Source organism: Mesoplodon mirus, assembly GCF_964341445.2.
Source record: "Mesoplodon mirus genome assembly, chromosome: 1".
Lineage (NCBI taxonomy): Eukaryota > Metazoa > Chordata > Mammalia > Artiodactyla > Ziphiidae > Mesoplodon > Mesoplodon mirus.
In genome coordinates this window covers 23,774,406-23,786,505 of record NC_138976.1, presented here as the reverse complement: position 1 = coordinate 23,786,505, position 12,100 = coordinate 23,774,406, and the positions used below count along the sequence as shown (strand labels likewise).

The 12,100-nt window shown below is 52.2% G+C and overlaps 1 protein-coding gene across 1 annotated transcript in view; it reads left to right on the top strand.

The window, feature by feature from the left end:
* SHB (SH2 domain containing adaptor protein B) overlaps positions 1-12,100 on the top strand; it is a 131,935-nt gene that overhangs the window by 35,800 nt on the left and 84,035 nt on the right. The gene's annotated exons all lie outside the window — the stretch shown is intronic.

Here is a 12,100-nt window from a genome sequence, read left to right as displayed (position 1 = left end):
CCCACTTTATAAATAAGGATACTCAGGATGGAGAGTAAGTCATGTGGCTTGCCTAAGGTCATGCAGTCCATTGGTGGCCCAGCCAGGAAGTGGGCAGGTGGCTTCAGTGAAAATGTGCCCTAAGCACGAGGGGCCCCTTATTGGCGTGGAGCAGGCTTCCCCCTGGAGAGAAATGGCCCAACAGACCCTCCGTTGATTCATTAGCTCGTTGACTCATTCAGCATTTACTTGGACCCCTTTATGCCAGGCTGGGACTGGGCATGGGGGTGTGGATGGGCAGTGCCAATTGGACCACCCTGTGTTGAAAGCTTCGGGCACTGTGGCATCACCCTGGGATTCTCAGGGCAAAAGCTGCAAGTCTGAAATCACTCACATGTTTACAAATCTGGCATCTCTGGGTAGGACGTCCAGGAGCAGAGGGGGTGTGGAAAAATGTGTCCATGAGCCTGGAAAGCTCAGTGGTCCTGAGTCCACCAGTCCACCCCCCAGGCTCTGGAGGGCTTGATCAGAGAGGAGCTTGTGGAGAGGCGGGTGATGAGAGGGAGGGAGCGAGTGTGTACACTCACATGGCCTTGTTTTACTGAATTTCCTTCCTGTCCTTTTTCTATGCACTTAAATGTACTTCTTTCTCTCTCTCTCTCTTTTTTTTTTGGTGTTATATTTTAGAAAAATTGAATCCTCCTATTAGTTCTGTTTTGAAACCGGATTTTTTGTCAATTGCTCAAGTGCCAAGAATAAGGTTTTTTTTAGTCAATAAAGATTCTGTAACCTCTTTTGCTGGCTGCATAGGGGGTATCTTCAGGCAGCTCACCCCATTCTGGAACGGGTCAGAATCCCGGCTGCCGGGTCAGAATTTTCTCCCTTCTGCACTTTTGGCTGTGGCCTGAGCCATACATGTCTGCACAAAGGAGAGTCGTTTTTAGACTATATCAGGAAAGGTGTCACTATTGGCCGGTGGCTTCTCTGACTGTGGAGTCAGGAGCCAGCATGGGCTGCCAGCATCCTCGGCTGCAGGGTGGGTGATGTGTGGGTACCACAATGCTCTGGTGCTCCATTACCCAGTCACAGGGGGCTGCAACCCATCCGCACGCAGGCTCACCATGGTGAGGGTCTGTGCCCCTTAAGGCCTTCCCAGGTGCTCACATGCTGCACCAGCTCACCCGCTGGACAGGAGCTTGGGCTCTCCCTGAAGCTGCGAGGCAACATTGCAGGCCTCTGTAGGGACTAGTGGCCCATCAGGGTCCCCATTTGGTTTTGTCCAGATGCTTGTTCAGGGAGCTGCCCACTTGTTCTCTGGAACAGTGGCCTCAGCCCAGGAGAAAATGGCCCAGGGCTTCGTGTGGGGACTCTGCCTGCACTAGGGAGGGTGGCTTCCGGGGACGACCTGATTCCATGATTCTGTACAGTCCCCACTGCCTTTGCAAAGCTATTATCTGCTCAAAACCCTGGGAGGGAGATGGAACAGGGAGATCCTTCTTCCCTTGGCGCAGATGAGGAAACTGAAACTCAGAGGAGAGCTGCAACGTGGGCAGGCTAGGGGCCAAGTAGGACAGGAGCCTGGGGCGATCTGATTGGCTCTCGTATTGCTTCAGCTGGAGTAAACTCACCAGGTGTGAGGTTCTTCCCAGACCCAGGCAGCGATGCTGTCAGCCTCCACCAAGTCCTTCCTGCTCACCAGTCCAGCCTTCTCCAGCTGGCTTGTAACTACATCGATCCCCAAGCTTCGTGCAGGTCCTGGGATGGGGCAGCCAGCCTTCCCACACTTGTGAGGCAGCCCAGAAGCCAGGGCCCAAGAGCAGCCTCCAGTAGTCACTCCTGGGAGTTAGTTGGTATCTGGCTCCGCTGCCCCCTTGCCCTTGGTAAAATGAGCAGTGGGTTGTGTGGACAGTTTCCCAGAGTTTCCCTTTTTGGTGGAGTTTTGGTTTGTCCACCTTGGTAGCTGGCTTGATTACCCAGCCAGCTTTCCTGCTACCTTCCCCTCCCTGGCCCATTTCCCCATCTCTTGTGTCAGCTCCCAAATAAACCACTTGCACCTGAATCCCGGCTTCAGGGTCTGCCTCTGGGGGAACCCAGACTAAGGTACCTGGCCTGTGGCATCTCAGGTGGGAACAGCATCCTTTTCAGGTTCTCCAGTGCCCTCGCCCATGCCAACAGCATGTTATCCATTGGTCCATTGAGTCAGTCTCCTCCTGCCCCTGGAGGAAGATGTTTTCTCAGTGAAGGTGGGAGAGCTCAGGCTCAGAGAAGAGAAGAGATGTGCCCAGAGCTCCACACGTGGTGAGAAGCCAGGACGCACTGAAGCTCGGGTCCTTGAATCCAGTGTTGCCCTGTACGTCCCTGCCCACCCCTGCTCCTGCCCAGCACACCTTGTGGGGGCCCTGCTGTGCCCAGAGGCTGGCTGCCACATGGAAGGAACCTGCTCCAGAGCCTGCCTCCCAGCAAAGAGCTTGTTACCTGGCACATCATGAGCACGGGTAACTATGATTGAACAAGCCACTGACGCCGTTACAGACGGGTATGACATTGTAAAGCTCTGTCCCCGGTAACTTTCCCATACATTAGGAGGGTGCCAAGGACATATAAGAAAAAGTGGGGCTTCCCTGGTGGCGCAGTGGTTGAGAGTCCGCCTGCCGATGCAGGGGACCCGGGTTCATGCCCCGGTCCGGGAAGATCCCACATGCCGCGGAGCGGCTGGGCCCGTGAGCCATAGCCGTTGAGCCTGCGCGTCCGGAGCCTGTGCTCCGCAACGGGAGAGGCCACAGCAGTGAGAGGCCCGCGTACTGCAAAAAAAAAAAAAAAAAGAAAAAGAAAAAGTGCTTTGGGGTTCAGGGACAGCTTCTTAGCCCAGAGGACTGCACGCGAGAAAGTGTTAATTGAGGCTTGGTTGCTGGAGAATTCGAGAACATGACATTATTTTCAAAAGTGAATCACCATTTATTGAGCACCCACTATTAGGCTGAATATAATTGGAAACCCTCAAATAACGGTAGTGGTAATTATGTAATTATGGCCGATGCTGTGTGTCTCCATAAAAAGGCAGTGACTCTGGGGGAGGGCAGCTGTTTAGTGCTGCTTGCACTAAACACTTAAAGACACTCTGGCCTGGCCTGCCTTGAGGCTCCCATGTTGGAAATGTGCATGAATCATCCTAATGGGCCTCATCCGGAGACAATGACCCTTCACTTAGAATGGGTCCTGCACCACTGTTGCTGGTTATTGAAATGCCCTGTGCCAGCCTGAGCCCCATCTCCCCCTAATCCTGGCTCTGATCACGGAACACAGGCTGGTGGGAGACGCCGCCTTGCTTGCCACTCCTGCTCACTCCCGGCCCTGCGTGGAGCACGGAGGCCTGGTTTTCAGAGGTGCCATAACCCTCAGGAGAGGCCTTGGCGTCTGGGCTCTGCATTTTGCTTTACATACTTTTCCTGTGAGTCCACGGGAGAAGTTGTTCTTATTGGACAGAGCCTCCTGTTACTGTGAGAAAGCCCCACGGGCATTCCCGATCCTTTCTTGGGAAGGGAACGGTGGATGGGACAGAAAAATGACTCAAATTCAGCCATCTAAAACCCGCTTTGGAAGCAGGCAGGCTATAAATACGTATGTAGGTCACCAACTGACTTAGATTTTCATGCGGCTGGGTTTTGGTGGGAGTCCGGTTTTGTCACCCTGCTAATGAGCATTCTGTTACTGGACATCCAGGTGACCTCTGCAAGACGCTTCCCCTCTCCAGGCCTCAGTTTCCTTCTCAGTTAGAGGAGGGAATCCATCAGGCTGGATGATGGGTTGAGATGATGATGATCGGAACTGACATTTCTTGGGGCTTGCCATGTGCCAGGCCCGTTCTAAGTACATCACTGAGGTTGGCTTATTTAATCCTCACTCCTCTGTCATTTTATAGGCAAGGAGGTTGAGGCACCAGAGGTAACTGACTTTCAGAGCCGTTCCATTTCCCTGCTCCTGATGATACAGCCTCCTACCGAGTGCCCTGCCAGGGGAAGAAGAAAATCCTGATCTTACCCTTCCTGTCCCAGGTCTGGTCTGAGAGCACTTTCTAGTCAGTGGCCCCAAACCTCAGGAGGGGCACCTATCCCCCTTTGAGCAGGAAACTTGGAAGAAAGGAATGTCTGGGAAGGTGGGTGCAGGTTGATGGGGTTTGCAGGAGGGCTGGGGAGTGCTGAGCTAGAGCTCCGGGGAGGAAGAGGGGAGGCCCAATGGGTGACCCCAGGTGGACTGAGCCTGGCCTGGGGCTGCCTCCCACAGGGAGCTGTCTGCATGGATGGGTGGAGGTCCTTGCAAGAGGAGCTAGGGTGTTTTTTCTGGGGGGGTAGTTGTGGTGGATATGCCCTGAAATTTTTAAGAAAGACTTTAAGAGAGAAATTAGATAGCGATCCAGGTATTGCAGAAACCATGTGGACCTGAGAGTGAGGAAACATTTGGTTACCTGTTTCTGGCATTGACCTTCACTCCCCCCTCCCCAAGACCTCATGCTCCCCAGTAGATTCATGCTTTTCAGGCTGTGGAGAGTGGAGCATATTGGGGTTTCTTTGCACAAATTACACACATAAAAGTTTGAAACCCACTGGACTGGACCGTCTCCCAGGGCCCTTTTAGCTCTTGACCTCGCATGTAGTGACTCTGCAGACCCCATGTGCTTCTGTCCTCAGGAGGGATGCACTGAATTCTCTGTCCATAGGTCCTGGCTGAAAGCAATTAAGAAAGTCTAGGATAGAGCTATTTCTGAGTTCAAAAAAGAACCTCCCACTGCTTGAGAGATGCTGAGAAGCCAGTCCCTACCACATAACAGCAAGGTTCTGGGGTAAACAGAGGTCCAGGCTGGGCTCCGCTCCCGCAGCCTCCCACCCGTGACCCACAGCCTTCTCCACGGGGCGAAACTGAGGGAGGGTGGGGTGTGCATGTGAGAGAGAGGGGGGCCGAGAGAGCAGGGCCCGAGAGGCGCTGACGGGAGGCTGTAATTTGGAATGCATTTTTCCTGACAAGTTGGAGCCTGCAGGTGTCTAGGCAAGCAGCTGTGGCCTTGGGAGGGGCAGGACTGGAAAGACCAGTGGAGACTACCACCTCCTGACATGCGGGCCAGCTAACTGGCTGGTCTGTAAAGAAGCATTTACCCTAAAGTACCCAAGGTCTGCACAAAGAAACAGATGGCGGTTGCTTGAATAGTGACGACCGTCCCAAATAACTGAAGCATGAAGTTGGGAGCTCCTGCCCCCGGAGCCTTGTGGGCAGAGCCCTTGACCTCCATGCGTGAAAGTGGGGCCTAGAACTCTGGGGTGACTCTGCATGACTGAGTCAGACCTTCAGGGAGAGAAAGGGAACCGGCCCTAGGTCGGTGTGGAAAAGCATCCTCCCCACCATCTGATTTCCAGGAGTTTTGGCTGAATGCAGGAAGGTAGCTAATTAATCTTCCCCAAATTAATTTTCTTACCATGTCGGAAATGATTGATTGCTGTGCCTGTAAGGAGAGTTAGTCTAGGATGTTCAAAGCCAGGGACAGGGAGAAGGAAGCAGGGACTGCTTGCTTGTATCTCTGCATGGGGCGGGGCGTCCCCATAGCCCTGCGTGTGTCGCAGCCCGGTTCTGTGGACCCCTCCGAGCCCTGGACGCAGGCGTAGACCGGGAGCACCCTGCTGTCTCAGCACGTGGAGGGTGGCCCTGAGGTTCTCTACCTCTTAGCCAGGTGCCCCGACTAGGTGCATCTTACCCAAAGCATAAAAGGGAAAAAAAGGATCATTCACAAACATTTTTCTTTTTGTGGTTGAGAAATGTGACAGCTGTTGTCATGCCTAATTGCAGCCAATTTTCTCTGTGTAATCACTGGGGCCTCAGCTGGGGTTTCTCCTCAGCTGAGAAGAAACCCAGCTTGTTTTGTCTTCCCGACTAGATTTTCAGCTTCTCGTGGGCAGAGACCCCAGCTTGATCATGGGCTCCCAGAAGGTGCCACCATAGCCTATTCTTTATAAACTACTGTCATGTCCCCAAATCATGTCATTATTTGCTTTTCACAACATTCATGTGAAGTTGAGAAAGCAGACAATTTTGCCCCGTTTCACAGATGAATTGCTGAAGCTCAAAAAATAAAGCAGGCTGCTCAGAGTTACCCAGTGAGGGTGTAGTAGAGCCAGCTCAGGTCCAAAACTCTCTGTCTTGGCTGTTTCTGCTTGGCTGTGTCCTTCCTGTGGTGCCACCCGCCTTTCTGTGTTTTTGCATAGCCCCAGGCAACTGCTGCAGCCCAGCTGCTGCTGGTCAGCCTTGGGGCTTTGGAAATGCCACCCGCCTCGGTCACAGTGGAGTGTGTGCAAATAGCCACCCACCAAGGCGTTATGTGTTAGCTTTCGTGGATCTCTTGAAGGCTGTGTTCTGCTGTGGGGCAGCCGAAGCTGCACTAAGGAACAGAGCACAGACAGGTGGTATCCAGTTGCCTGACCTCGACCCAAAGCAGACGCCCACCTTAGAGCCTCTGCTTGGACACCCAAATGGCTGGCGCTCCAGTGCCCAGGCAGTGTGTCCTTTTATTAGCTGTTAGATGTCCTTCCTGACTCACTGAGTTTGCTTCTGTATAGTTCTCAGTCTATACAGAACATCTGTCCACTGCCTCTTCTCCAGGCAGCCCCCGGTCATTGGAAGCTCTCTTCAGACCCCCGGATCCCTGTTTTGTTAACGCCATCTCTTGGTCGGCATGGCAACATAGCCTCCATCTTGGGAACATCAGGCCTGCCAGGGCCTGTGTCACAGTGGGTCCCAAAGGAAGACCAGGACTCCAGCCTGCCGGTCCCCTGATGGGGGCAGAAGCATGGAGCCATCTGGCTGCTGCTGCCATCTCATGCCCTGCACGCTGTTTGCTCACCTTCCAGGAGCCCTCCTGACTCCCAGAGTTGGGGAGAGGGCCGGGTTGCCCCTGTTCCAGAGGGCTGTGTGGCTCCTGGGTTTCAAGCTGGCAAGCCAACACACAGCGCCCCAGGCAGTCCTCTCATGGTGCCCCCCTCCCCCCACACAGTCAAATGGCAGGCCAGTCACACACCAGCCTGGATTTTCAGCCAGGTGTGTTGAATTATGATAGGGTCAGCACCTGTCACCTTCCTAAGACAGAGAGAGCACCTCTCCTCTTAGCTGTTCTCTAAAGTGGCTCGAATGCGAGGGGGCTTGGTCATTTTATCTGGGGCTCCTGACCTTTCGGAGATGTGCCCAACACTTTGCAGGCTTTTATAAACATGATGGAGGGAGCAACAACTTCGTCCGTTATCAGATTCCCAAAGAGATCCATGACCCCCAAACCATTAAGAAAGCTAACGCATAGTCTTAACGGTGAATTGATAAGGAGATGGTCCAACTGGGACCATGTAGAACATTCCCAGGTTTGTTCACGTGCAGTTTGCTTTGGAGTAGAGCAGGAAGAAGTCATGGGCTCGGAAAGGACCCAGGACCTCATGGGGTGCCGCCCCCTCACTTTCCAGGGAGAGGAGAGCAGCACAGGGTGGGGGAGACTTGTCTTGCCTCATCTCACAAGTGGCTGAGCTGGGGCAGCCCGATGCTGCCAGTTCCCACAGACAGCAGAGCATAGGTGCCTGTGTGGCTTGGAGGGGCACTGCCTGTGGGGCAGTGGGGACAGTGCAGGCCACCCACTCCTGGAAGGTGGCGGCTACTCCGTCTCCTGTCCCTTTGTTTTTTAGCAGGTTTGGGTGATTTTTATCAGGGATACCGGTATATTTCAGTAGTGGCTTCTCTCCGCGGTCCCACCAGCCTTCCCTGGAGCCAGGTAATCTTCCTGGAGAGTTTGCTGAGAGCCAGCTAGTCTTGTTCTGAAAGGGTCTGTGCTTCCAAAGAGAGAGCCTTGCACATCCTCACGGCCAGGGCAAGCTTTGGCCCGGGCTCCCCTCCTGGGCAGGTCAGGGTCTTGCCTCCCACACTGCTCAAGCGTGTTGCTCAATCCGGGCCAGTCCTCAGGATTGCACAGAGGATGCCATTACTCCTGCGTCTCAGATTCTGGAGATGGACCAAGGCATGCTGGATCGTCTCTTACTCCAGTTGACCCCCAGGGAAGAAAGCAAGAGAGAGCTGCATTTAACACTGACTTCTTGCTTCACTTTAATGAACAAGGCTGAGAAATATCTGGGAAAAGTGGAACTCCACAGTGGTATCGGGAGGCTTAGCTTTAGATTGGTGGGCGAGGGGGCTGGCTCTAACTTAGCCTTTCCCAAACTTTAATCATCAGAATCACCTGGGTTGCTTATAAAATATACAAGTTATTAGGGCTAGGAATCTGTGTTTTTTTTAACAAGTGTCATTCCTATCTTCAGGCAAGTTTGGGAAGCAGTTTTATCTACTGTACCGAAAATAACCTGTGAAGAGGAGTGCTTTGGAAAAGTTTAGTTTTGCTTATAGTATGTTAATAAGTTTTTCTTGTTTGAAAAATGTGTTAACATTACATACAAGTCTCCTTTTATTTTCCTTTCAACACCCAACTACCAGTCCTTCCCTCCTCCCAGAGGTGTCAGTTTGAAGTGTCTGTCTCCCCAGACGTTTTTGTTAAATTAAATAGAGATACAGGTTTTTGTTTAATTTTCATAAATAGGTATCATCTTTTTTTGGGAGGAGGATTCCATGCCGCTCGGCCTGTGGGGTCTTAGTTCCTTGACCAGGGGTTGAACCCAGGTCCCCAGAAGTGAAAGCGCTGAGTCCTAACCACTGGAGTGCCAGAGAATTCCCAATCATCTTGTATTTACCATTCTACAGCCTGCTTTTTTCCACTCAAAGCTATGTCTTGGAGCACTATGTATAGAGCTATAGAGCGACTACTTTCTTTTTTTTTTTAACCTGCTACATAATATCCCATAGTGTGAAACTGGCACGGTTTATTTAGCAATCCCTCTATTGATGGGCATAGCAGGTGCTTGCAGTTTCTCCTTATTACTTGCTCCAGTAAGCATCCTTGCCCATGTCTCCTTGTGCACATTTGGGAATAAATACTGAAATGTGAAATTGTTGGGGTTAATCCATGTGAATTTTTGGATTTTAATGGATGCTCCCAAAGTTATCTTTCACAGTGACTCTACCAATTTACCTTTCCACCCAGAGCCTATGGAGAGGAACCAGTTCTCAACGCAGGTGCCACTGTCTCACTAAAGCATATGGGCATGTGGCCAAGTGGAGACACCCACTTTCCACTCCCCTTTGGGGATAACTTGGAAGACTACCTCTTATCATGAAACTAAATCCCCAAGAAAAAACACCCGGGCCTCAGACTGCTGGAAGGGAGGGAACCAGTTCCACCCAGCAGTGTATGCAAAGCAGAAAGGAGACTTGTGGAGCTCCAGTCTGCAGCCAGCTCCCAGAGCCTTGTCAGAGAGGCGTTGGCTGTGCTGAATTCTAGAATCCTCCGGACTGCAGTGGGCCATGTACAAAAATGGGAGGTTGGAACAGGCCTCTCGAAGACACACCCCCAGCTCCCAGTTTCACTGCTTTATGAGCCTATAAAAGTCCTTCAGGGGCACTGGCTAACCTGGGGTCTCCAATTTTGTTTGACAGCAAGAAAAGGCCTGCCTGGGGTTTAGCCATAAGCCTGCTTCTTTTTTCAGAGATGGGCCGGTATGCCTATCCCAGGAGGCCAAGAAAGCAAAAGAAGGTGTGTTCTATGAGTTAGGTAACCACACTCTGACAGCCCATCTTTCTGCTGCTGTGCTCCATGGTGGAATGGTGGGACCAGTGGCCTGGGTTCCCCCTCAGCTCTGCGCCTGCCCTGTGTAAGGCAAGCAAGCCACCTGAAGGGTTCAGTGCCATGTTGGGTCTTTGCCAATCCAGGATCAAAATCCATGAAGGCTTCTCACGTGCCCAAGTGGCCTGACCTGTGGAGGAGTCCCGGCTGGCTCCCTTTTGCTTGAATTGTTTAATTAGATTTAAGAGACTTGTCCGCTAACTGGGGCATTTTAAAGCAAAGCAAAAGCACCCCCCCCAGGAATCCAAGCCCACTTCTGGGCAAACTCGCTTCCTTTCTTTTAACTCAGAAAATCAACAGCCTTCACTCAAGCCCCCTGCCTGGCCATCCTGACTTACAGTGTCCCTGGGTCACACTACCCAGTGCTTGCACCTGAGGCCTGTGGCACGTTGCACAGCACTCTGGTTAAACTCCCCACTCAACTCTCCTAACACCTGGTTAAATTTTTACTCCAAAAACCGGGACATGATTTTGTGAAAGGTCAGACAGCTCAGTGATTGTTTGCTGAGTTTCACGTTGCTCAAATCTCAAATTCCCTCCCCTCTACCAACCTCACTTTGAAGTTTGAAAGGAAATTGATTAAAGATACATTTTAGGAACCTTCCGATTTGCTTCTTAAACTAACAGAATTCTAAACTTTTTTTCTTTAAACGGAAGGATTTTCAACTGTCAGCAGGTATAACTGGAACCATATGTCAGCAGAGACCAAGAGCTTTTCCTGGTTTTAGGATTTGTAAATTCTTATTGAAACGGAAGTAAGCAGGGCAGGCAGCCGGAGGGCCCCCGTGACAGCCCACGCTCAGATCTCATTTTAATTAGAAAATACAGATAGCGCCTGCTGAACCGAAGGCCTCCCAGAGCTCCCATCCCAGGGCGAACAAAGATTTGGTTTACATCCTGCTAGCCTGTGTGTTTGCAAATCATAGGGCACTTCCGGAAGGAGCTGGAATGTTGATTTCTAGATTACGGAGAGACTGCAGCCCAGCACCCTCCCCAGCTAATCCCTTCAAGTGATTTTGTTTTCTTGGGGAAATACTTGCTTCCTTCTTCATTGCAGAATAGACGGAGGGTGTTCATGCTGAAAAGAGACAGTAAGGAAGGCCGGGATGAGAGAAATGAGATTAGATGTCATCCACAGCAGGTTCATCATTTTCTCCTTTGGACTTCAGGCCCCTTGAACTCTGAGACCCAAAACCCTACATGCACCGGAGTGGCATCTGAGCTGTTCTGCATGACAGTGGTTCACTTGTCTAATTTTCTCCCTAATGTGTTCTGCAAGTGGTAGAGTAGAAATTGTCCTATGAAAGACATGGCGGGCCCTAGCGCTCCCTCTCCCCCATCTCTCCCTGCCTGGTGTCATTTGAGCTCAGTGAGTCTCCAGAAAGGCCACGATTACAGTGTCAGCATCTGGAAGCTCCCCTGCTGTCACTGGAGCACCCATGGCCACAGTGGAGCAGTGGCAGCGGGGCTGCACGTGCTCAGACTGTGGGCGCTCCAGCCTTGGGTCTTCCACCGATAAGCCTGCTTTTCTTAGGGGAGCGGTGACTGTCATGTGCTATGCCTCCCGTCGGCCCTCCCGGCCACACGCCAGTGACAGGCCTGCGGGCATCACATTCCCGGCAACTGGAGGTCACTCGCTCATGCTGCCAGAGTTGCTGCCACAAACTGCCATTACCCGGCAGACAAAGGGGGATTTTCCCTTCCCCTGGGTTTACTGGCCGCTCAAATGCTTTACATTCCAGGAGCTGGGAGAGAGTGGAGGCTCCTGTGGTTTCTAATTAACCCCACAATTTAAATAACAATTCATGAAACCCCAAGGGTTGAGAGAAAAGCTAACCTACCCCCTCCCGAGAGAGGCAGCTGGGTGGCCCTGGCTGGGAGGCTGAGGACTTGCCCTTTGCCAGATGTGTGACCAAAGGGGCAGAAGTCACAGTGAGTTTGTGGTGGAGCAAGGGTGCATTGAAAGGGAACGGGTTTGGCGTGTTCCTGTCCTTTTCTCTCTGGTGAGGGTGCCCCTCCTGAAGGTTAGGTAGTCAGAAATGGGAGGAGGGCTTCCCTGGTGGCGCAGTGGTTGAGAGTCCGCCTGCAGATGCAGGGGACACGGGTTCGTGCCCCGGTCTGGGAAGATCCCACATTGCCGCGGAGCGGCTGGGCCCGTGAGCCATGGCCGCTGAGCCTGTGCGTCCGGAGCCTGTGCTCCACAACGGGAGAGGCCACAACAGTGAGAGGCCTGCGTATCGCAAAAAAAAAAGGCCGGGGCAGGGTGGGGAGGAAAAGTTGCTGTGTTTACTCTTAGCCTCCAACTGAGAATTTTTACCCTTCTCCAGAGAAAATGTGGAACTTTGAAGTGTTCAAAACTCAGATTCTCACACT